This window comes from Nycticebus coucang, chromosome 3 (genome assembly GCF_027406575.1).
Source record: "Nycticebus coucang isolate mNycCou1 chromosome 3, mNycCou1.pri, whole genome shotgun sequence".
Lineage (NCBI taxonomy): Eukaryota > Metazoa > Chordata > Mammalia > Primates > Lorisidae > Nycticebus > Nycticebus coucang.
The window spans coordinates 63,567,197-63,592,866 of record NC_069782.1 but is presented as its reverse complement, the minus strand read 5'-3'; the positions used below and the strand labels follow the sequence as shown (position 1 = coordinate 63,592,866).

The 25,670-nt window shown below is 40.7% G+C and overlaps 1 pseudogene; it reads left to right on the top strand.

The window, feature by feature from the left end:
* Nucleotides 1-2,660: 2,660 nt before the first annotated feature.
* The window catches only part of LOC128580426 (zinc finger protein 846-like), a 60,644-nt pseudogene continuing 37,634 nt past the window's right edge, over nt 2,661-25,670 (top strand).

Sequence of the window (25,670 nt, the reverse complement as noted above, 5' to 3'; positions counted from 1 at the left end):
ATGAATATAGATGCAAAAATATTCAACAAGATTCTAACAAACAGAGTCCAGCAACATATCAAACAAATCATACATCATGACCAAGTCGGTTTTATCCCAGGGTCTCAAGGCTGGTTCAATATACATAAATCTATAAATGTAATTCAGCACATAAACAAATTAAAAAACAAAGACCATATGATTCTCTCAATTGATGCAGAAAAAGCTTTTGATAACATCCAACATCCCTTCATGATCAGAACACTTAAGAAAATTGGTATAGAAGGGACATTTCTTAAACTGATAGAGGCCATCTACAGGAAACCTACAGCCAATATCATATTGAATGGAGTAAAATTGGAATCATTTCCACTCAGATCTGGAACCAGACAAGGCTGCCCATTGTCTCCATTGCTTTTCAATATTGCAATGGAAGTTTTAGCCACCGCAATTAGGTAAGAAAAGGTGATCAAGGGTATCCACATAGGGTCAGAAGAGATCAAACTTTCTCTCTTCGCAGATGATATGATTGTATATCTGGAAAATACTCGGGACTCTACTACAAAACTCTTAGAAGGGATCATAGAATACAGCAGCATCTCTGGTTACAAAATCAACATTCATAAATCGGTAGCCTTTATATATACCAACAATAGTCAAGTTGAAAAAACAATTAAGGACTCTATCCCATTCACAGTAGTGCCAAAGAAGATGAAATACTTGGGAGTTTATCTAACAAAGGACGTGAAAGATCTATATAAAGAGAACTATGAAACTCTAAGAAAAGAGATAGCTGAGAATGTTAACAAATGGAAAAATATACCATGCTCATGGTTGGGAAGAATCAAAATTGTTAAAATGTCCATACTACCCAAAGCAATATATAATTTCAACGCAATCGCCATTAAAGCTTCACTGTCATACTTTAGAGATCTTGAAAAAACAATACTTCGTTTTATATGGAATCAGAAAAAACCTCAAATAGCCAAGACATTACTCAAAAATATAAACAAAGCAGGAGGAATAACGCTACCAGACCTCAGACTATACTACAAATCGACAGTGATCAAAACAGCATGGTACTGGCACAAAAACAGAGAAGTAGACTTCTGGAACAGAATAGAGAACCAAGAGATGAATCCAGCTGCTTACCATTATTTAATCTTTGACAAGCCAATTAAAAACATTCAATGGGGAAAAGATTCCTTATTTAACAAATGGTGCTGGGTGAACTGGCTGGCAACCTGTAGAAGACTGAAACTGGACCCACACCTCTCACCATTAACAAAGATAGACTCTCACTGGATTAAAGATTTAAACCTAAGACATGAAACTATAAAAATACTAGAAGAGAGTGCAGGGAAAACCCTTGACGAAATTGGGTTGGGTGAGTTTTTCATGAGAAGGACCCCCCCCGGGCAATTGAAGCTGCTTCAAAAATACACTATTGGGACTTAATGAAACTAAAAAGCTTCTGCACAGCCAAGAACACAGTAAGTAAAGCAAGCAAACAGCCCTCAGAATGGGAAAAGATATTTGCAGGTTATGTCTGCGACAAAGGTTTAATAACCAGAATCCACAGAGAACTCAAACGCATTAGCAAGAAAAGAACAAGGGATCCCATCGCAGGCTGGGCAAAGGACTTGAAGAGAAACTTCTCTGAAGAAGACAGGCACATGGCCTTCAGACATGAAAAAATGCTCATCATCTTTAATCATCAGAGAAATGCAAATCAAAACTACTTTGAGATATCATCTAACTCCATTGAGACTAGCCTACATCACAAAATCCCAAGACCAGAGATGTTGGCATGGATGTGGAGAAAAGGGAACACTTTTGCACTGCTGGTGGAATCGCAAATTAATCCATTCCTTTTGGAAAGAGATATGGAGAACACTTAGAGATCAAAAAAGAGATCTGCCATTCAATCCTGTAATCCCTCTACTGGGCATATACCCAGAAGACCAAAAATCACATCATAACAAAGATATTTGTATTAGAATATTTATTGCAGCCCTATTCATAATTGCTAAGTCATGGAAAAAGCCTAAGTGCCCATCGATCCATGAATGCATTAATAAATTTTGGTATATGTACACCATGGAATATTATGCAGCCTTAAAGAAAGATGGAGACTTTACCTCTTTCATGTTTACATGGATGGAGCTGGAACATATTCTTCTTAGTAAAGTGTCTCAAGAATGGAAGAAAAAGTACCCAATGTACTCACCCTTATTATGAAACTAATGTAGGACCTTCACATGAAAGCTATAACCCAGTTACAACCTAAGTATAGGGAGAAGGGGGAAATGGAAGAGAGGGAGGGGGGAGGTAGGCGGAGGGAGGGGGATTAATATGATTACACCTGCAGTACATCTTCAAGGGAATATGTGAATCCTAATAAAAGTGGAATGTAAAGGTCTTAACAAAGTAACTAAGAAAATGCCACGAAAGCTATGTTAACTAGTTTGATGAAAGTGTGTCAAACAGTCTATGAACCAAGTGTATAGTGCCCCATGATCATACTAATGTACACAGCTATGATTTTATAAAAAAGAAAAAAAAAACAAAAAACAAAACAGCAGCCTTTTGGCGTTACTCTGTTTGGTTCTTATTGTGCTGATTCTCAGGTGACCTCCAGGAGGTGGGCAGGCTGTGTCCCTCTGAGGGGAGGCGCCCCCTGGAAACATCCCAGGGTCCCCTGAGAACCTGTAGCTCCTCAGGAGACCGGCTGATGATCACTCTTAAATTCACCTGTAAGTCTTCCTCCAGAGGTAAGCCACTTTAACATCTAATTTTGGCTAATGTCAGCAGACATTAATATAATTATTCATAGTATTTTTGCTGTGCTTATTTGTTGTAAATTATTAGATAAATATGTAACTGTTTATTGAATTCAATTGTTGTTTGTATAGAGCCTCTGAGGGAAGGCCAAAGAGACAGGGACCTCAGGTTGCGGGAATATTGGCCTGTCAAAAGCTTTTGGAGGCATGAGAAGCCTCAGCCCTACTGGTCAGTTGGGGGCTCACAAAAATGTATATTTGCACCCGTCACCAAAAAAACCATTAAAATGAAAGTGGGCATCCAATAAAAACTCAGAGTGTTAGATCACCCACGGGCCTGTTAAAAACTATATGACAAAGTGTTCTGGTTCTGGTTTTGAGAATATGAAAATGTAAAAGTAAATGTAAACCGAAGAGAAAAAGAGAACAAATATAAAAGAGTTTAAAAAGGTTCCCTAGAACTCAGCATTTTATAACTTGAGACACCTGAGTTCTAGTTTTGTCAGCAATTAGAGGTTTCTTCCTCTATATTGTTAATATAAATGTCTGTTTATTTTAATTCACTGTTTCCTGCAACATTCTGGTTCCCTGATGAGAGTGCTCCCCAGCACTCTGACTCCTGCCATTCCCTAAGAGCCCTCCCATACTAATTACATGGACAGGAGGGCCCAGTAGGGTGGCAGGAAGGTCCCACGGTGGTCCTCTGTGATAGCAGCCCACCAATAGAGGAATGAACATGCAGGGGAAGAGCAGGCTCTGACAATGAACCTACTTTTGTTAACTCCAACTTTGAAGTAAAAGGTAAAATACAACGCCCTGTGTAGTCCACAACTACCTCGCCTCTAGGAAAATAAAGTTTAACTATCCTCCCCCACTATTTATATAGACTTTTAGAGAAACTTTACTAAAACTTTATAAAGCATTGGTCTGTCCTAATGTATAAGACATTGGTCTGTCCTAACATATATTGTCATTAATAATTTTAATTCATCTAAAAAAGAAAAAGAGACTGAGTCCAAAGTTTATCCCTAAAAAGGACAAAGAGATATCATTCTTACTGTCTTTAAAACTTTCTTTTTTTTTTTTTATTGTTGGGGATTCATTGAGGGTACAATAAGCCAGGTTACACTGATTGCAATTGTTAGGTAAAGTCCCTCTTGCAATCATGTCTTGCCCCCATAAAGTGTGACACACACCAAGGCCCCACCCCCCTCCCTCCGTCCCTCTTTCTGCTTTTCCTCCCCCCCATAACCTTAATTGTCATTAATTGTCCTCATATCAAAATTGAGTACATAGGATTCATGCTTCTCCATTCTTGTGATGCTTTGCTAAGGATAATGTCTTCCCTTCCATCCAGGTTAGTATGAAGGATGTAAAGTCTCCAATTTTTTTTAATAGCTGAATAGTATTCCATGGTGTACATATACCACAGCTTGTTAATCCATTCCTGGGTTGGTGGGCATTTAGGCTGTTTCCACATTTTGGCGATTATAAATTGAGCTGCAAAAAACAGTCTAGTACAAGTGTCCTTATGATAAAAGGATTTCTTTCCTTCTGGGTAGATGCCCAGTAATGGGATTGCAGGATCAAATGGGAGGTCTAGCTTGAGTGCTTTGAGGTTTCTCCATACTTCCTTCCAGAAAGGTTGTACTAGTTTGCAGTCCCACCAGCAGTGTAAAAGTGTTCCCTTCTCTCCACATCCACGCCAGCATCTGCAGTTTTGAGATTTTGTGATGTGGGCCATTCTCACTGGGGTTAGATGATATCTCAGGGTTGTTTTGATTTGCATTTCTCTAATATATAGAGATGATGAACATTTTTTCATGTGTTTGTTATCCATTCGTCTGTCATCTTTAGAGAAGGTTCTATTCATGTCTCTTGCCCATTGATATATAGGATTGTTGGCTTTTTTTATGTGGATTAATTTGAGTTCTCTATAGATCCTAGTTATCAAGCTTTTGTCTGATTGAAAATATGCAAATATCCTTTCCCATTGTGTAGGTTGTCTCTTTGCTTTGGTTATTGTCTCCTAAGCTGTACAGAAGCTTTTCAGTTTAATGAAGTCCCATTTGTTTATTTTTGTTGTTGTTACAATTGCCATGGCAGTCTTCTTCATGAAATCTTTCCCCAGGCCAATATCTTCCAGTGTTTTTCCTATGCTTTCTTTGAGGATTTTTATTGTTTCATGCCTTAGATTTAAGTCCTTTATCCATCTTGAATCAATTTTTGTGAGTGGGGAAAGGTGTGGGTCCAGTTTCAGTCTTTTACATGTAGAAATCCAGTTCTCCCAACACCATTTATTGAATAGGGAGTCTTTCCCCCAAGGTATGTTCTTGTTTGGTTTATCGAAGATTAGGTGGTTGTAAGATATTAGTTTCATTTCTTGGTTTTCAATTTGATTCCAAGTGTCTATATGTCTGTTTTTGTCCAGTACCATGCTGTCTTGACCATTATGGCTTTGTAGTACAGACTGAAATCTGGTATGCTGATGCCCCCAGCTTTATTTTTATTACTAAGAAGTGCCTTAGCTATATGGGTTTTTTCCCAGTTCCATACAAAACACAGAATCATTTTCTCCAAATCTTGAAAGTATGATGTTGGTATTTTGATAGGAATGGCATTGAATAGGTAGATTGCTTTGGGAAGTATAGACATTTTAACAATGTTGATTCTTCCCATCCATGAGCATGGTATGTTCTTCCATTTGTTAATATCCTCTGCTATTTCCTTTCTGAGGATTTCATAATTTTCTTTGTAGAGGTCCTTCACCTCCTTCATTAGGTATATTCCTAGGTATTTCATTTTCTTTGAAACTATGGTGAAGGGAGTTGTGTCCTTAATCAGCTTCTCATCTTGACTGTTACTGGTGTATACAAAAGGTATTGACTTGTGGACATTGATTTTGTATCCTGAAACATTACTGTATTTGTTGATGACTTCTAGGAGTCTTGTGGTTGAGTCTTTGGCGTTCTCTAAGTATAAGATCATGTCGTCAGCAAAGAGGGAGAGTTTGACCTCCTCTGCTCCCATTTGGATTCCCTTTATTTCCTTGTCTTGCCTAATTGTATTGGCTAGAACTTCCAGCACTATGTTGAATAGTAAAGGTGACAGAGGACAACCTTGTCTGGTTCCAGTTCTAAGAGGAAAAGCTTTCAGTTTTACCCCATTCAGTAAAATATTAGCTGTGGGTTTGTCATACATAGCTTCAATCAGTTTTAGAAATGTGCCACCTATGCCTACACTCTTCAGTGTTCTAATTAGAAAAGGATGCTGGATTTTATCAAATGCTTTTTCTGCATCTATTGAGAGGATCATATGATCTTTTTTTTTTTTTTTTTGTAGAGACAGAGTCTCACTGTACCGCCCTCAGGTAGAGTGCCATGGCGTCACATGGCTCATGGCAACCTCTAACTCTTGGGCTTATGCGATTCTCTTGCCTCAGCCTCCCGAGCAGCTGGGACCACAGGCGCCCACCACAACGCCTGGCTATTTTTTTGTTGCAGTTTGGCCGGCGCTGGGTTTGAACCCGCTACCCTCGGCATATGGGGCTGGCGCCCTACTCAAGGAGCCACAGGCGCCGCCCGGATCATATGATCTTTATATTTGCCTCTGTTAATATGGTGGATAACGTTTATGGACTTGCGTATGTTAAACCAGCCTTGCATCCCTGGGATGAAGCCTACTTGATAATGATGAATGACTTTTTTGATGGTAAGCTATAATCTATTGGCTAGGAGTATTTTTGAGAATTTTTGCATCTATATTCATGAGTGAGATTGGTCTGAAATTCTGCTTTTTGTTTGGGTCTTTTCCTGGTTTTGGTATCAGGGTGATATTTGCTTCATAGAATGTATTGGGGGAAGATTCCTTCTTCCTTAATTTTTTGGAATAATTTCTCCAGTACAGGAATTAGCTCTTCCTTGAAGGTTTGATAGAATTCTGGTGTGAAGCCATTTGGACCAGGGCATTTTTTGGTTGAAAGATTTTTTTATTGTTTCTTTGATCTCAGTGCTTGAAATTGGTGTGTTCAGGAGCTCTATTTCTTCCTGGCTAAGTCTAGGGAGAGGATGTGATTCCAAATATTGATCCATTTCCTTCACATTGTCAAATTTCTGGGCATAGAGTTTCTGGTAGTATTCAGAGATGATCTCTTGTATTTCTGTGGGATCAGTTGTTATTTCCCCTTTATCATTTCTGATTGAGGTTACTAGAGATTTTACTTTTCTATTTCTCATTAGTCTGGCCCATGGTTTATCTATTTTATTTATTTTTTCAAAAAACCAACTTCTTGTTTCATTAATTTTCTGAATGATTCTTTTGTTTTTAATTTCATTGATTTCTGATTTGATTTTGGAGATTTCTTTCCTTCTACTGAGTTTAGGCTTAGATTGTTCTTCTTTTTCCAATTCCATAAGATGGCTTGTGAGATTGTTGATGCACTCTCTTTCTGTTTTTCGAATGTAGGCATCTAAAGCGATAAATTTTCCGCTCAAATCTGCTTTTGCAGTATCCCACAGGTTTTGGTTGCTTGTGTCTTCATTGTTGTTATGCTTAAGGAAGTTAATGATTTCCTGTTTTATTTCTTCCTGCACCCATCTGTTATTCAACAGAAGATTGTTTAATTTCCATGCCTTTGTGTGGGGTCGAGCGTTTTTGTTAGAGTTGAGTTCCACCTTTAGTGCCTTATGGTCTGAGAAGATACAAGGTAAAATTTCAATTCTTTTGATTCTGTTGATATTTGTTTTGTGTACCAGGATATGATCAATTTTGGAGAATGTTCCATGGGGTGATGAGAAGAATGTATATTTTTTATCTTTGGGATGGAGTGTTCTATATGCATCTATCAAGCACAGTTGTTCTAGGGTCTCATTTAAATCTCTTATATCTTTGTTTACTTTCTGTTTAGAGGATCTGTCCAGCTCTGTAAGAGGAGTGTTAAAGTCCCCTGTCATTATGGTATTATCAGATATCATATTGCTCAGACTGAGTAAGGTCTGTTTCAAGAATCTGAGAGCATTTAAATTGGGTGCATAAATATTTAGAATTGAAACATCTTCTTGTTTTTATTTTTCCCTTGACAAATATAAAGTGACCCTCTTTGTCTTTTTTGACTTTAGTTGCTTTAAATCCACATATATCTGAAAATAAGATTGCAACTCCTCTTTTCTTCTGAATTCCATTTGCCTGAGAAATTGTCTTCCAACCCTTGACTCAGAGCTTTAATTTGTCTTTTGAAGCCAGGTGTGTTTCTTGCAGACAGCTGATGGATGGCTTGTGTTTTTTAATCCAGTCAGCCAATCTATGTCTCTTTAGTGGGGAATTCAAGCCATTAACATTTATTGTGATAATTGATAAGTGTGGTCGTATTCTATTCATCTTATTTTGTGAGAGTCTATTGCTTAGTTTTATCTTTTGCATCAGTGTGGAGGTTAAGTTCTGTCCTTTAATTTCTCAATTCTTACTTTGCTGCTGATCCATTGTGGTGGTCAGTGTGCAGAATAGGTTGAAGTATTTCCTATAGAGCTGGTCTTGTTGTGGTGAATTTCCTCAATGTTTGTATATCTGTAAATGATTTGATTTCTCCGTCAATTTTTAAGCTGAGCTTTACAGGGTACAGAATTCTGGGCTGTAAATTGTTCTGTTTAAGTAGATTAAAGGTAGATGACGATTGTCTTCTTGCTTGGAAAGTTTCATTAGAGAAGTCTGTGGTCACTCTGATGGATTTGCCCCTGTAGGTTAACTGGCGCTTACTCCTGGCAGCTTGCATAATCTTTTCTTTTGTTTTGACTTTGGACAGGTTCCTCACAATGTGTCTTAGAGAAGCTTGGTTAGAGTTGAGGCGACCTGGGGTCCGATATCCCTCTGAAAGCAGTGTGTCAGAATCTTTGGTGATATTTGGGAAATTTTCTTTTATAATATTCTCTAGTATGGCTTCCATTCCTCTGGGGCATTCTTCCTCCCCTTCTGGGATTCCTATAACTCGTATGTTGGAACGCTTCATAAAGTCCCATAATTGTGACAGTGAACGTTCTGCTTTCTCTCTCTTCTTTTCTGCCTCTTTTACTATCTGAGTTATCTCAAGAACATTGTCTTCTACTTCTGAAATTCTTTCTTCTGCATGGTCTAACCTGTTGCTGATACTTTCCATTGCATCTTTAAGTTCCCTAATTGACTGTTTCAGGTCCTTCAGCTCTGCTATATCCTTTTTATATTCTTCATTTCGTTCATCTCTTATTTGATTCTGTTTTTGGATTTCCTTTTGGTTATTTTCCACTTTATTAGCAGTTTCCTTCATTGTTTCCATTATTTATATCATTGTTTTCAACATGTGTATTCTAAGTTCCCTTTCTGTCATTCCTAACTTTTCTTTATAGGTGGAATGCTCTGCAGTAGCTACCTCATGGTGCCTTGGCGGAGTTGTTCTGGACTGGTTCTTCATGTTGCCTGGAGTTTTCTGCTGATTCTTCCTCATGAGTGATTTCTTTTATCTGTTTTGTTGCCCTAATTTTCCTTTCACTTCCTCTTGCTCTTTAAGTTCTCGTGCCTGTGTACTAAGTGTTTGGTGAGTCCTTTTGGTAGAGGACCAGAAGGGTGAGAAGGTTGAAGAGCAAGAAAGGGATGAAATAAAGGAGGACCAAGTGAAAAGAAAAAAAAATCGAGAAAGGAGAGGGGGTGGGTAAAAGGAATATTGACAAAAAGAAGAGAGGCACAAAAAGAGTGAGACAGAGCAATATAGGTGTGCAGTAGGGTACTTTGACACAACCTTAAAAAAAACCCACCTTCTGGGGGTGCCCAGTTGGGGGCTTCCCTTGAGGTCAGCAGCTCTTTGGTAACCTGATCAGACACAGTACCCCACCCCCACCAAGTAGAGAGGAAAGACAAAAATGCTATAAATCAGACCAAAACAAGCAACCAAAAAGCTTTATGGTGTAAAAGTGGGTGAAAAACCAAATAATAGTGGTAGAAGCACTAGCAAAAATGAAGTTGTAGTTATTGAAAAAGGCAGCAATGGGAGATTATAATTAAACTAGAAAAATTGAGAAAGAAAAAAGATCTGTACAAAAAAGTTAAAATTAAAAAACAAAACAACATCAACAACATCAAAATAAACAAAAAACAACCAAACCAAAAAAGAAAAAAAAACAAAAAACAAAAACACACAACCCAAAACAAAGCAGTATGTATATGTTGTTGAATATTGTCTGGGCAACACGTGGTCTTCTGGGGTATGAGATGTTAATCACAGTTCTGGTACGACTGGAGGCTGCTGATTTCTCAAACCGCAGCAGGTGGACACCCTGAATCTCTCTTCAGCCACTTAAAAGGCACTTTGAACTTGTAAACTTGCTGAGCAGAAGCTTTCCCAGGAAAGTGCTTGTCGCTGGAATCACTGCTGAAGTGGCTATCCACTTACCCAGTGTGTCAAAACCAGTCTCACTCTGCCCCTGCGGTTTAGGGCTGCAAGGTGGCTCAGACCCCACCCTTAGGCTACTCAGTCGCTAGGTTACCAGCTCCCACCTGGATTCTAGCTTTGTGACCCTGAGGGCGGAGCTTTCCAGGGCAGGTCACTCACAATGGCTCCCTGTGGTCCACAGCCAAACACTATTAGCTCCGTCTGGCTCAGCGGCTCAGACTGGGGCCCCAGACAAAGGCCAAAGTTCTCCACACTCCTGCTCAGGCTCTCCCCAAGGCAGTTAAACTGAGTGCCAAGTCCAAAGACACCAAAACAGTTCATAGGTAAGGCCTTTCGGTTTGCATTCTCGCTGCTACTGAACTTACAGTTGTGGGTGGGTTTAGACCGATTGAATACACGCGACCACTTGCCATTTTTCTACTGTTTTAGTCCTCCTCTTGGGGTCCAGAAGTCTCTTGCTGACTCCCTGTATCCTCACAGGGGGGATGATAGGCAGATCCCACCAGCCAGAGGTGCCTGGAGTCCTATCTCCCCAGACTCATGGTGCCCAGATGCAAGGAAGCTGTTACTTGGCTGCCGTCTTGCTCCAGTAGTCCAGTATATTATTCTTAACCATTTCTCTGTTTCCAAGGTGTCCTACAGATCTCCTAGGACCTGCAGGTCACAAGGTGAGAGAAGCTGCAGCAAAGACACCTGGGTCCTCCTGGAGATGCTACGGTGAAGAGGAGACCACAGCTTGGAGCCTGGGTGCCCCCGGAGATGCCACAGTGAAGAGAAGACTAGAACTTAGTAGCCATAGCAACAGAAAAATCCTGCACCCGAGCCTGGTCAGTTTAAATGGGTGAATCATGTAGTGTGATAATTATATCTAAGTAAAGCTGCTCACCCCCCAGTCCCGACTCTCAAACAACCCATGTATGTTGCCCTGGCTGGAGTGCAATGGCTATTCACAGGTGCAATAATAGGACACTGAAGCTTGAAACTTCTTAGCTCAAATGATCCTCCTTTCTCAGCCTCCCTGATAGTTCAGACTAAAGGTCTCTGGTGCCCCACACCCAGCTTGATGCTACCCTGTTTCCCCGAAAATAAGACAGTGTCTTATTTTAAGGTGTGCTCCCAAAGATACGCTAGGTGTTATTTTCATGGGACATCTTGTCTTTCCTGTAAGTAGGTCTTATTTTTCGAGGATGTCTTATTTTTGGGGAAACAGGGTACTTTGTATTAAGTTCCTGTATAACTTTTTCTACTTTCCTTTACATTGATGTTCTTTCCCTAGATTAAAAAATTTTTTTTCTAGGTTTATTTTTGATCTAGGGATTTACTTTTTAAAATATTACTCTCATTTTTATTGACAAGGTGTTTAGGAATATGAATTTTCCTTAGGTCACACAGTGGTTCTCAACCTTCCTAATGCCATGGCCCTTGAATACAGTTCCTGTGGGTTGTGACCCACAGGTTGAGAACCGCTGGAAGAGGTGTACTGTATTATCCATAAAAGACAGGAAAAAACCCAATGTCCATCAACTGATCAATGGATAGTGATACAGCCATACAATGGAATATTATTTAGTAATAAAACGAAATTAAGTATGGATATATACTACAACATAGATGTACCCTGAAAACTTTAGATAAGTGAAGAAACAGCCACACACAATGACCACATATTTTGTACTGTAATTCCATTTAAATGACATGTCCAGCCAGGATAGGCAAATCTAGAAACAGAAAGATGAGTTGTTTCTTTGGACTGCGGTAGTGGAGGTGGGGCTGGGTGGGAGGAGTGGGAGATTATGGCTCACGAGGTTTCTTCTTGTGGTCAGGAAAATGTTCTAAAATCAGTTGTGGTGATGGATGCACCAGTCTTTGCATACACAAAAGCCACGGAATTGTATACTTCACATGCTTTGAGAATTCTACCTCAAGCAAAATTAAAGGCCTAAAGAGGGGACTGAATATATCAAAGCATAGATCATTTTATGGTTTGGCAAATTTATTTTCATAAACATGTGCACATCTCTGTAGAAGGCTGAAGAAACAAGAAGAAATGCCCATACAGAAAGCCTTGATGAGTAATCTGACGCCTGGCTCCCAAGCCTTAGATGCCCTGTCCCGGTCCTTCATGCTGATTCCCTCCAATCCAGTCCTCAAAACTCAGTTCTCTGGGACTTTTCCGCTGCAGTTCTGGTTCCACCTCTTGTCATTCTGATACTCAAGCTCCTGAGGCTCCGCCCCCCACGTCAACGCAGGCGGAACCGGAAATGGTGCTGTCCGCGAGCAGGAGGATTTCTGGTTCCGTCCTACTGCCCGCTTTTGTTTTATCTCAGCATTTGCTAATTCTGATCCTAAATCATGCTTGCTAACTCCTTGTTTTGCCTAGTTATGACGAATCATAAGAAGGAGATGAAGGTGGGTAATCTCAAGGACTTTGTGTATCATTGTGGAAATAATTCCTTTGTTATCAGTTTTTTTTTTTTTTTTGTAAAGACAGAGTCTCACTGTACCGCCCTTGGGTAGAGTGCCGTGGCGTCACACAGCTCACAGCAACCTCTAACTCTTGGGCTTATGCGATTCTCTTGCCTCAGCCTCCCGAGTAGCTGGGACTACAGGCGCCCGCCACAACACCCGGCTATTTTTTTGTTGCAGTTTGGCCAGGGCTGGGTTTGAACCCACCACCCTCAGCATATGGGGCCGGCGCCCTACTCACTGAGCCACAGGCGCCGCCCCGTTATCAGGTTTTACATAGTGCTACAGTGTGCTCAGTTTTAACTGCAGCCTATAAATAGGGAGGAATAAGGCAAGAGCCCACAGTAAAGTTGTGGTGAAGTAAGTTTAGTCATGTGCCAGTGATACTAGTAAATCTGTGTCACCAGATGTAGATACCAGACATAATCTGTAGATAGGAGAAGAGGTCTGAGGTCCACAAGTGCTGCAGGTTTCTAGTCTTCCTTAGTCCTTCATACATCTTTCTTAGATGCCATCAAAGAAGATGGTACTTAGCTGAAGTCAGCATGTATTTGATGATTTAGCACTTAGTGACCTTTGAGGATGTAGCTGTGGACTTACTCAGGAAGAGTGGACTTTGTTGGATCAAAAACAGAGAGATCGCTACAGAAATGTAAGCTTGGAAAACTACAAGAATCTTACTACGGTAGGTAAGAGCAATATTAATTTCTTCACTGAGCTCATTAGAAAATGAATGCTTAAATGTTTGCTGACAGATGAGAATACTGTGGTAAATAAGACAGACATAGGCTCTGGTCAATGGGCATTATTATATAGAGCAATAGTCCCTAACCTTTTTGGTAACAGAGACTAATTTCACAGAAGACAATATTTCCTTAGACTGGGGGTAGGGGGGTTAGGCATTAGATTCTCATAAAGAGTGTGCAACCTAGATCCCTTGCATACTCAATTTGCAATAGGGTTCATGCTCCTATGAGAGACTTTTTTTTTTAAAACGAGTCTCACTTTGTCACCTTGAGTTGAGCTCACGGCAACCTCAAACTCCTGGGCTCAAGCAATCCTCTTGCCTCAGCCTCTCAAGTAGCTGGGACTATAGGCACCCACCACAACACCTGGCTGTTTTTAGAGAAGGGTCTTCTCAGGCTGGTTTTGAACTTCTGAGCTCAAGGGATCCACATGCCTTGGCTCCTGGAGTGCTAGGATTACAGGCATGAGCCACTGTGCCAGGGCTCCTATGAGCATCTAATTCTGTCATTTACCTGACCAGAGGCAGAACTCAGGTGATGAAGTGAGTGATGGGAAGTGGCTGTAATGATGCTTTGCTTACTCACCCACCACTCACCTCCTACTGTGTGGCCCGATTCCCAACAGGCCACAGATGGGTACCTATGGGCAGCCCAGGGTTTGAGTACTACAGATGTACAGGATTCCCTGTGAAAATGAAGAGCTATCTAAATAAATGATCCTATTTTCTTTATGGATTAAAAACTTTGAGGTTTTAAGCATGTACAAGATCAGACATTGGTGTCAGGTCTTAAGGTTCCCCAGTCTTTTGAGGGCATTTGAGAGACAATTGGTGCTTGGATTTTTAAATGAGTTTACTGCATTTATTGGAAAAGTTGCACAATTAGTTTTCTGTTTGTAAAGTTACACTTGTTCATTTTCAGAAACCCTGAAGGCAAAAAGTGTTGTCTCCTAATTCAAGGACATGATATCTTGCATGGTCCTCTCCTTTATGTATTTTTCCCTCCATCAGGTTCTGAACTATGTAAACCAGTTCTCATGTCTCCATTGGAACTAGGGGAAGAGTTGAGAACAGGAGTGAGAAGAGTTCTTCAGGATGAGTTCACAAGCATATGTGGTGTTATGAAGAGCAGTGCTAGTCGGGGAAACCTGCAGTACATTTGGAAAGGTAACGTTGTAAACTTCTCAGGGTATACTCTTTTTTCCTGAGAAAGCCATTTGGTTTCTTTTTTTTTTTTTTTTTTAGCACGGATTGAAACTTTAATGTTCTCTCTTAAAATTTACATTGAAGTTTTGGAGATTCTTTGTTGCTGTATTTGTTTTTGAAATGGAGTAATTTATTTATAGTTATTACAAGGATTATAAACATTATCATAATTATACTCTTCCATTTTAAAGATATCTTTTGTTATGTTACCTCTCTTTTTTTTTTTTTTTTTTTAACCATTTGACACATTTTTATCACAGTGGTTAACATAGCCTTTCCGGCGTTATCTCAGTTACTGTGCCAAAACATTTACATTCTACATTTACCAAGTTTCGCAAATACCCCTGTAATATGCACCACAGGTGTGATCCCACCGATTCCCCTCCCTCTACCCACCCCCCCTTTCCCACTTCTCCCTATTGTTAAGTTGTAGCTGGGTTATAGCTTTCATGTGAGAGTCCCAAATTAGTTTCATAGTAGGGATGTGTACATTGGGTATTTTTTCTTCCATTCTTGGGATACTTTACTAAGAAGAATATGTTTCAGCTCCATCCATGTAAACATGAAAGAGGTAAAGTCTCCATCTTTCTTTAAGGCTGCATAGTATTCCATGGTATACATATACCACAATTTATTAATCCATTCGTGGATCGATGGGCACTTGGGCTTTTTCCATGACTTAGCTATTATGAATTGGGCTGCAATAAACGTTCTGGTACAAATATCTTTGTTATGTTGTGATTTTTGGTCTTCTGGTTATATGCCCAGCAGAGGAATTACAGGATTGAATGGCAGATCTATTTTTAGATCTCTGAGTGTTCTCCATATATCTTTCCAAAAGGAATGAATTAATTTGCATTCCCACCAGCAGTGCAGAAGTGTTCCCTTTTCTCCGCATCCCCGCCAACATCTCTGGTCTTGAGATTTTGTGATATAGGCTAGTCTCATTGGAGTTAGATGATATCTCAAAGTAGTTTTGATTTGCATTTCTCTGATGATTAAAGATGATGAGCATTTTTTCATATGTCTGAAGGCCGTGCGCCTGTCTTCTTCAGAGAAGTTTCTGTTCAAATCCCTTGCCCAGCCTGCGATGGGATCCCTTGTTTTTCTTGCTGATGCGTTTGAGTTCTCTGTGGATTCTGGTTATTAAACCTTTGTCAGAGATATACCCTGCAAATATCTTCTCCCATTCTGAGGGCTGTCTGCTTGCTCTGCTTACTGTGTTCTTAGCTGTGCAGAAGCTTTTTAGTTTGATCAAGTCCCAGTAGTGTATTTTTGAGGCTGCTTCAATTGCCCGGGGGGTTCTCCTCATGAAATACTCACCCAGACCAATTTCTTCAAGGGTTTTCCCTGCATTCTCCTCTAGTATTTTTATAGTTTCATGTCTTAAGTTTAAGTATTTAATCCAATGAGAGTCTATCTTAGTTAATGGTGAAAGGTGTGGGTCCAATTTCAGTCTTCTGCAGGTTGCCAGCCAGTTCACCCAGCACCATTTGTTAAATAGGGAATCTTTTCCCCACTGAATGTTTTTAATTGGCTTGTCAAAAATCAAATAGCGGTAAGTAGCTGGATTCATCTCTTGGTTCTCTATTCTGTTCCAGATATCTACTTCTCTGTTTTTGTGCCAATACCATGCTGTTTTGATCACTATCGATTTGTAGTAAAGTCTGAGGTCTGGTAGTGTGATTCCTCCTGTTTTGTTTTTATTTCTGAGTAATGTCTTGGCTATTCGAGGTTTTTTCTGATTCCATATAAAACGAAGTAATGTTTTTTCAAGATCTTTAAAATATGACAGCGGAGCTTTAATAGGGAGTGCGTTGAAATTATATATTGCTTTGGGTAGTATGGACATTTTGATAATGTTGATTCTTCCTAGCCATGAGCATGGTATGTTTTACCATTTGTTAACATTTTCAGCTATTTCTTTTCTTAGAGTTTCATAGTTCTCTTTATTTTTTTTTTTTATTTTTTTTTTTTTTTTAATTTTTTTATTAAATCATAAGTGTATACAATGATATGATTATGGGGCATTATACACTCACTTCATAAACCATTTGACACATTTTTATCCCAGTGGTTAACATAGCCTTTCCGGCGTTATCTCAGTTACTGTGCCAAAACATTTATATTCTACATTTACCAAGTTTCGCAAATACCCCTGTAATATGCACCACAGGTGTGATCCCACCGATTCCCCTCCCTCTACCCACCCCCCCCTTTCCCACTTCCCCCTATTGTTAAGTTGTAGCTGGGTTATAGCTTTCATGTGAGAGTCCCAAATTAGTTTCATAGTAGGGCTGTGTACATTGGATATTTTTTCTTCCATTCTTGGGATACTTTACTAAGAAGAATATGTTCCAGCTCCATCCATGTAAACATGAAAGAGGTAAAGTCTCCATCTTTCTTTAAGGCTGCATAGTATTCCATGGTATACATATACCACAATTTATTAATCCATTCGTGGATCGATGGGCACTTCGGCTTTTTCCATGACTTAGCAATTATGAATTGGGCTGCAATAAACATTCTGGTACAAATATCTTTGTTATGTTGTGATTTTTGGTCTTCTGGGTATATGCCCAGCAGAGGAATTACAGGATTGAATGGCAGATCTATTTTTAGATCTCTGAGTGTTCTCCATATATCCCTCCAAAAGGAATGTATTAATTTGCATTCCCACCAGCAGTGCAGAAGTGTTCCCTTTTCTCCGCATCCACGCCAACATCTCTGGTCTTGAGATTTTGTGATATAGGCTAGTCTCATTGGAGTTAGATGATATCTCAAAGTAGTTTTGATTTGCATTTCTCTGATGATTAAAGATGATGAGCATTTTTTGATATGTCTGAAGGCCGTGCGCCTGTCTTCTTCAGAGAAGTTTCTCTTCAAATCCCTTGCCCAGCCTGCGATGGGATCCCTTGTTTTTTTCTTGCTGATGCGTTTGAGTTCTCTGTGGATTCTGGTTATTAAACCTTTGTCAGAGTTATACCCTGCAAATATCTTCTCCCATTCTGAGGGCTGTCTGCTTGCTCTGCTTACTGTGTTCTTAGCTGTGCAGAAGCTTTTTAGTTTGATCAAGTCCCAGTAGTGTATTTTTGAAGCTGCTTCAATTGCCCGGGGGGTTCTCCTCATGAAATACTCACCCAGACCAATTTCTTCAAGGGTTTTCCCTGCATTCTCCTCTAGTATTTTTATAGTTTCATGTCTTAAGTTTAAATCTTTAATCCAATGAGAGTCTATCTTAGTTAATGGTGAAAGGTGTGGGTCTAATTTCAGTCTTCTGCAGGTTGCCAGCCAGTTCACCCAGCACCATTTGTTAAATAGGGAATTTTTTCCCCACTGAATGTTTTTAATTGGCTTGTCAAAAATCAAATAGCGGTAAGTAGCTGGATTCATCTCTTGGTTCTCTATTCTATTCCAGATATCTACTTCTCTGTTTTTGTGCCAATACCATGGTGTTTTGATCACTATCGATTTGTAGTAAAGTCTGAGGTCTGGTAGTGTGATTCCTCCTGTTTTGTTTTTATTTCTGAGTAATGTCTTGGCTATTCGAGGTTTTTTCTGATTCCATATAAAACGAAGTAATGTTTTTTCAAGATCTTTAAAATATGACAGTGGAGCTTTAATAGGGAGTGCGTTGAAAGTATATATTGCTTTGGGTAGTATGGACATTTTGATAATGTTGATTCTTCCTAGCCATGAGCATGGTATGTTTTTCCATTTGTTAACATTTTCAGCTATTTCTTTTCTTAGAGTTTCATAGTTCTCTTTATAGAGATCTTTCACGTCTTTTGTTAGGTAAATTCCCAAATATTTCATCTTCTTTGGCACTACTGTGAATGGGATAGAGTCCTTAACTGCTTTTTCAATTTGACTGTTGTTGGTGTATATAAAGGCTACCGATTTATGAATGTTGATTTTGTAACCTGAGACGCTGCTGTATTCCTTGATCACTTCTAGGAGTTTTGTAGTAGAGTCCCTAGTGTTTTCCAGATACACAATCATATCATCTGCGAAGAGCGAGAGTTTGATCTCTTCTGACCCTATATGGATACCCTTGATCGCCTTTTCTTCCCTAATTGCGGTGGCTAAAACTTCCATTACAATGTTGAAAAGCAATGGAGACAATGGGCAGCCTTGTCTGGTTCCTGATCTGAGTGGAAATGATTCCAATTTAACTCCATTCAATATGATATTGGCTGTGGGTTTGCTGTAGATAGCCTCTATCAGTTTAAGAAAAGACCCTTCTAGACCAATTTTCTTGAGTGTTCTGATCATGAAGGGATGCTGGATAATATCAAAAGCTTTTTCTGCATCAATTGAGAGAATCATATGGTCTTTGTTTTTTAATTTGTTTATGTGCTGAATTACATTTATAGATTTACGTATATTGAACCAGCCTTGAGACCCTGGGATAAAACCAACTTGGTCATGATGTATAATTTGTTTGATGTGTTGCTGGATTCTGTTTGTTAGGATCTTGTTGAATATTTTTGCATCTATATTCATTAGTGATATTGGTCTATAATTTTCTTTTCTTGTTGGGTCTTTTCCTGGTTTGGGGATCAGGGTGATATTTGCTTCATAGAACGTGTTGGGTAGTCTTCCTTCTTTTTCTACATTTTGGAACAGGTTGAGTAATATAGGTACTAATTCCTCTTTAAAGGTTTGGTAGAATTCTGACGTGAAACCATCTGGTCCCGGGCTTTTCTTTTTAGGGAGGTTTTGTATAGTTGATGCTATTTCTGAACTTGATATGGGTCTGTTCAACATTTCCACTTGATTCTGGTTAAGTCTTGGAAGGTGGCGTGCTTCCAAGTATCGGTCTATTTCCTTCAGATTTTCATATTTCTGAGAATAAAGTTTCTTGTAATATTCATTAAGGATTTTTTGGATTTCTGATGAGTCTGTGGTTATTTTGTCTTTGTTGTTTCTGATTGATGATATTAGAGATTTTACTCTTTTTTTCCTGATTAGGTTGGCCAGAGGTTTATCTATTTTATTGACCTTTTCAAAAAACCAGCTTTTTGATTTATTGATCTGTTGTATTATTCTTTTGTTTTCAATTTCATTTAATTCTGCTCTAATTTTGGTTATTTCTTTTCTTCTACTGGGTTTGGGGTTGGAATGTTCTTCCTTTTCCAGTTGCGTGAGATGTCCCATTAAGTTGTTAACTTCCTCTCTTTCCGTTCTCTTGAGGAAGGCTTGCAGTGCTATAAATTTCCCTCTTAGAACTGCCTTTGCAGTGTCCCAGAGGTTCTGATAGCTTGTGTCTTCATTGTCATTTTGTTCCAAAAAATTGGTGATTTCTTTCTTAATCTCATCTCTGACCCAGCTATCATTCAGCATAAGGTTATTTAACTTCCATGTTTTTGTATGGGTATGCAGATTCCTGTTGTTACTCAATTCAAGTTTTATTCCATGATGGTCCGAGAAGATGCACGGAATAATTTCTATTCCTTTAAATTTACTGAGGTTAGACTTGTGACCTAAAATGTGATCAATTTTGGAGTAAGTTCCGTGGGCTGATGAGAAGTATGTGTATTCAGTTTTGTTGGGATGAAATGTTCTGTAGATGTCTGCTAAATCTAAATATTGGATGGTTAGGTTTAAATCTAAGATTTCTTTGCTCAGCTTCTTTCTGGAGGATCGATCCAACACTGCCAAGGGAGTGTTGAAATCTCCAACGATTATGGAGCTGGAGGAAATCAAGTTACTCATGTCTGTTAGAGTTTCTCTTATAAATTGAGGTGCATTCTGGTTGGGTGCATAGATATTAATAATTGAGATCTCGTCATATTGAGTATTACCCTTAACAAATATGAAGTGACCATTCTTGTCCTTCCTTACTTTTGATGGTTTAAAGCCTACTGTATCTGCAAATAAAATTGCAACACCTGCTTTTTTCTGATTACCATTTGCCTGAAATATGGATGACCATCCTTTCACCCTGAGTCTGTATTTGTCTTTTAAGTTGAGATGTGACTCTTGTATGCAACAAATATCTGGCTTAAGTTTTTGTATCCAGTCAGCTAACCTATGCCTCTTTAGAGGACAGTTTAAGCCATTCACATTGATGGAGAGTAAGGATAAGTCTGGTGGAATTTTGGGTATCGAGTTTTTCAAAGGTCCAGTGGACATTTTTAATCCTTTCGCCAGTGTGGAAGTTGGAGTTTGATCCGAAGTTTCTGAGTGAGTTTACTTTTGTGGTATAGGATTGGGTTGGTCATTGTGGAGGATAGGTCTGAGAACATCCTGAAGAGCTGGTTTACTTATGGCAAATTTTTTCAACATATGAATGTCATTGAAGTATTTAATTTCTCCATCATAGATGAAACTCAGTTTAGCTGGATACAAGATCCTGGGTTGAAAGTTTTTTTGCTTTAGGAGATTAAAAGTTGATGACCAGCCTCTTCTGGCTTGAAAAGTTTCAGCAGAGAGATCTGCAGTTATTCTAATATTCTTACCTTTGTACGTTATAGTTTTCTTTCGCCGGGCTGCTTTGAGAATCTTCTCTTTCATGTTAACTTTAGTGAAGCTAATTATGATATGTCTGGGAGATGGCTTTTTGGGGTTGAATCGTGCTGGGGTTCTGAAGCTGTCTGCTATCTGAATTTCAGATTCTCTAGGCATGTCTGGAAAATTTTCTTTCATAATTTCATGTAGAAGGGCCTCTGTGCCCTTGGCTGCCACGTCATCAGCCTCCGAAATTCCTATAACCCTTATGTTATGTTTTTTCGAATTATCTGAGAGCTCTCTGAGTGAGTGATCCGTTTTTGCTCTCCATTTCTCTTCCTCTTTGAGAGATTGGGAGCGTTCGAAGACTTTATCTTCAATGTCAGAAATCCTTTCTTCTGCTTGCTCCATTCTGTTACTGAGGGATTCTACTGTATTTTTCATATCTTTGAGGGCTGTAAGTTCTTGTTTCAGTGTGTCTAAGTCTTTGGTGGTTTTGTCTTTAAATTCGTTAAATTCTTGAGACAGTTTTTGAATTTCTCCACGAATTCCTAATTCCATTTTATTAATCTTGTCTGCAAACCAAATTCTGAATTCGACTTCTGACATCTCAGCCAGTTGTTTATGAATGGGATCTTCAATCACATCTGCCGTATCTTTTCTTGGGGGGGTTGATCTATTCTGGTTATTCATGTTACCAGAGTTTTTCCGCTGATTCCGCCCCATGGTTTACTCCCTTTGGTTTTTCCCCTGGGGTTTTATCGAGGGCCCGTACAGTGTTGTGGCCTGAGAAACTGGGGCCCTGTCTGGTGTGGTGGAGCAAAGTGGTTCTGTCTTGTTTTCAGCTGGTTTCTGTTCTATCCTATTGCAACTTCTACTCTGGCTTGAAGTCTCAGCTGTGTGGAAAAATCAGCAATTAAGTCACCCCGCCTGCCCACCTCTGGCCCCAGTTGGAAAAGGAGAATCAAACCTTCCTACAATCGCACACCCAGGGCACCACCTGAAAAGTCCTCAGTCTATTAGCCCAGTTCAAAAGGTCCGAATCAACTGTCTCAATCGGCACTTGTCTCAGGTGGAAGGGTTCAAGAGGTCTCTGGGAACTGGATCACAGGGGCCTGGTGACTCCTCTGAGACAGCTCACTCCAGTGCAGCGTGGAGTCAGGAGGAGCCACCCCGCAAACAGAGCAGTCTGGGAAGGTTGACGTCTCCTTCCCCACTTTGCCCCTCCGTCGGACCCAGTCACTGGTATCTCTGCAGATGGCTAACCCAGTTGCCTGCAGTGAACAGACACTCCAGGGGTTTGCACCTGCCTGAATCGCGAGGAAGTCTGCCAGGCCCCCACAGACTGCCGCTATCTAGCAGGAGGAGATGGGGCCTGACATCTTTGAGTGTTTGATGCAGGTGATGGGAAGGAGGTGTTCACTCAGGCTTAGCCCCGTCCCTGATGGATGCTGCTAACAGAACAGAACAGAACAGACAACTTTGTGAGGTTCTGTCTCTGTTCCTGTCGTCGCCTACAGGAGACGGGCTGTTTTGAGTTCAAACGTCTTTGCTGCTGGAGAATTGCGTCTGAACACCTCTCTGGGTCGGCCCCGCCCTGGAGGCTTCTGGGTTTGTGAGCCGTGACACCGGTGGCCTCCTCTGGTTGCCCAGGGAGACAGGGGGTGTGGCCTCAGAATATCCAGAAGTGAGCGTTCTGCCGTTAAAGAAAAAACGGCTGTTGATCTACCTCCAGGGAACTGCTGCTCTGGTGTGGGCACTCAGGCGACCCTTTTCTCCTCTGTCCCGCGCCCCAGAGTCAGCACTGAGCGGCCGCAGTTTGTGCTGGGTCCACACCCCTTAAGAGATCCCCCAAGAATCAGAACTCTTGGGGGATGGGCGCCCAGACCCGGATTGGGAGTGGGGCGGGGGGAAGCTAGAGTTTCATTCAGTTTCACGCAATACTACGGTCCGGGGAGGGCTCCTGCACTGCACCGCAGGGAAGTGCCGCCAAGGCTTGATTTCCCCTCAGCGGAGTGCCCTCTCCTCGCTCACGTATCCCAGAGTCAGCGCTGACCTGACGCAGCTCCGGCACTGTGCACTCCCCTCGAGAAATCACCCAAGGAGCCGAACTCCGGAGGGATAGGCCCTCAGACCCCGAGTGAGAGTAGGGGCTCTCAGCTCTCAGCGGGGAGGCCAGAGTCTTATTCAGTCTTGTGCCCGGGGAGGGCTCCTGCACTGCACTGCAGGGAAGTGCCGCCAAGGCTTGATTTCCCCTCAGCAGAGTGCCCTCTCCTCGCTCACGTATCCCAGAGTCAGCGCTGACCTGACGCAACTCAGGCACTGTGCACTCCCCTCGAGAAATCACCCAAGGAGCCGAACTCCTGGGGGATAGGCCCTCAGACCCCGAGTGAGAGTAGGGGTTCTCAGCTCTCAGCGGGGAGGCCAGAGTCTGATTCAGTCTTGGGCCCCGTATGCCCGGGGAGGGTTGGTGCACTGCACCGCAGGGAAGTGCCGCGAGGCGTGACTCCCCCTCAGCCCGGTGCCCTCTCCTCACTCGGCGCGCCTCAGAGTCAATGCTGACCAGACGCAACTCGGGGACTGTCCACTCCCCTTGAGAAATCACCCAAGGATCCGAAGTCCTGGGGGACAGGCCTCCAGACCTCAGTGGGCGGGAGGGGAGCGCCGGGGATTCAGGGTTGCCGGCAAAGGATTCCCAAAGTTTTATTCAGCCCTATGTCCGGCAGGAGAACGCCACGGCACCCCAGTAGGGGAGGTAGGTCCAGTTTTTAGAAGGTCTCTCCCGTGGAGTGTAGTGGGAGGGGCTTTAATTTCTGCCCACTTGTTCAATTGTGGGGCTACAGAGCCGGTCTCATGGGGGAGGGGGACTCCCGTCCGCTTGGTGGTGGATTTTGTACCTTTTGTTTGCGTCCTTGTGATCACAACTTGCCTCAGCGGTGTTGATGTGCGTTCTTCAGCCTTCTCTCTTGGTGAGGCTCAAGTCCACCAGGATACTTACTAAATTCCTGTCCCTTAACTCTCCTTCTGGACGGGAGCCTTTGTTGAAAGCTGGCTTCAGTCCGCCATCTTGTCTCCTGAACCTCATAGTTCTCTTTATAGAGATCTTTCACGTCTTTTGTTAGGTAAATTCCCAAATATTTCATCTTCTTTGGCGCTACTGTGAATGGGATAGAGTCCTTAACTGCTTTTTCAATTTGACTGTTGTTGGTGTATATAAAGGCTACCGATTTATGAATGTTGATTTTGTAACCTGAGACACTGCTGTATTCCTTGATCACTTCTAGGAGTTTTGTAGTAGAGTCCCTAGTGTTTTCCAGATACACAATCATATCATCTGCGAAGAGCGAAAGTTTGATCTCTTCTGACCCTATATGGATACCCTTGATCGCCTTTTCTTCCCTAATTGCGGTGGCTAAAACTTCCATTACAATGTTGAAAAGCAATAGAGACAATGGGCAGCCTTGTCTGGTTCCTGATCTGAGTGGAAATGATTCCAATTTAACTCCATTCAATATGATATTGGCTGTGGGTTTGCTGCAGATAGCCTCTATCAGTTTAAGAAAAGTCCCTTCTAGACCAATTTTCTTGAGTGTTCTGATCATGAAGGGATGCTGGATATTATCAAAAGCTTTTTCTGCATCAATTGAGAGAATCATATGGTCTTTGTTTTTTAATTTGTTTATGTGCTGAATTACATTTATAGATTTACGTATATTGAACCAGCCTTGAGACCCTGGGATAAAACCAACTTGGTCATGATGTATAATTTGTTTGATGTGTTGCTGGATTCTGTTTGTTAGGATCTTGTTGAATATTTTTGCATCTATATTCATTAGTGATATTGGTCTATAATTTTCTTTTCTTGTTGGGTCTTTTCCTGGTTTGGGGATCAGGGTGATGTTTGCTTCATAGAACGTGTTGGGTAGTCTTCCTTCTTTTTCTACATTTTGGAACAGGTTGAGTAATATAGGTACTAATTCCTCTTTAAAGGTTTGGTAGAATTCTGACGTGAAACCATCTGGTCCCGGGCTTTTCTTTTTAGGGAGGTTTTGTATAGTTGATGCTATTTCTGAACTTGATATGGGTCTGTTCAACATTTCCACTTGATTCTGGTTAAGTCTTGGAAGGTGGCGTGCTTCCAAGTATCGGTCTATTTCCTTCAGATTTTTCATATTTCTGAGAATAAAGTTTCTTGTAATATTCATTAAGGATTTTTTGGATTTCTGATGAGTCTGTGGTTATTTCGTCTTTGTTGTTTCTGATTGATGATATTAGGGATTTTACTCTTTTTTTCCTGAGTAGGTTGGCCAGAGGTTTATCTATTTTATTGACCTTTTCAAAAAACCAGCTTTTTGATTTATTGATCTGTTGTGTTATTCTTTTGTTTTCAATTTCATTTAATTCTGCTCTAATTTTGGTTATTTCTTTTCTTCTACTGGGTTTGGAGTTGGAATGTTCTTCCTTTTCCAGTTGCATGAGATGTCCCATTAAGTTGTTAACTTCCTCTCTTTCCGTTCTCTTGAGGAAGGCTTGCAGTGCTATAAATTTCCCTCTTAGAACTGCCTTTGCAGTGTCCCAGAGGTTCTGATAGTTTGTGTCTTCATTGTCATTTTGTTCCAAAAAA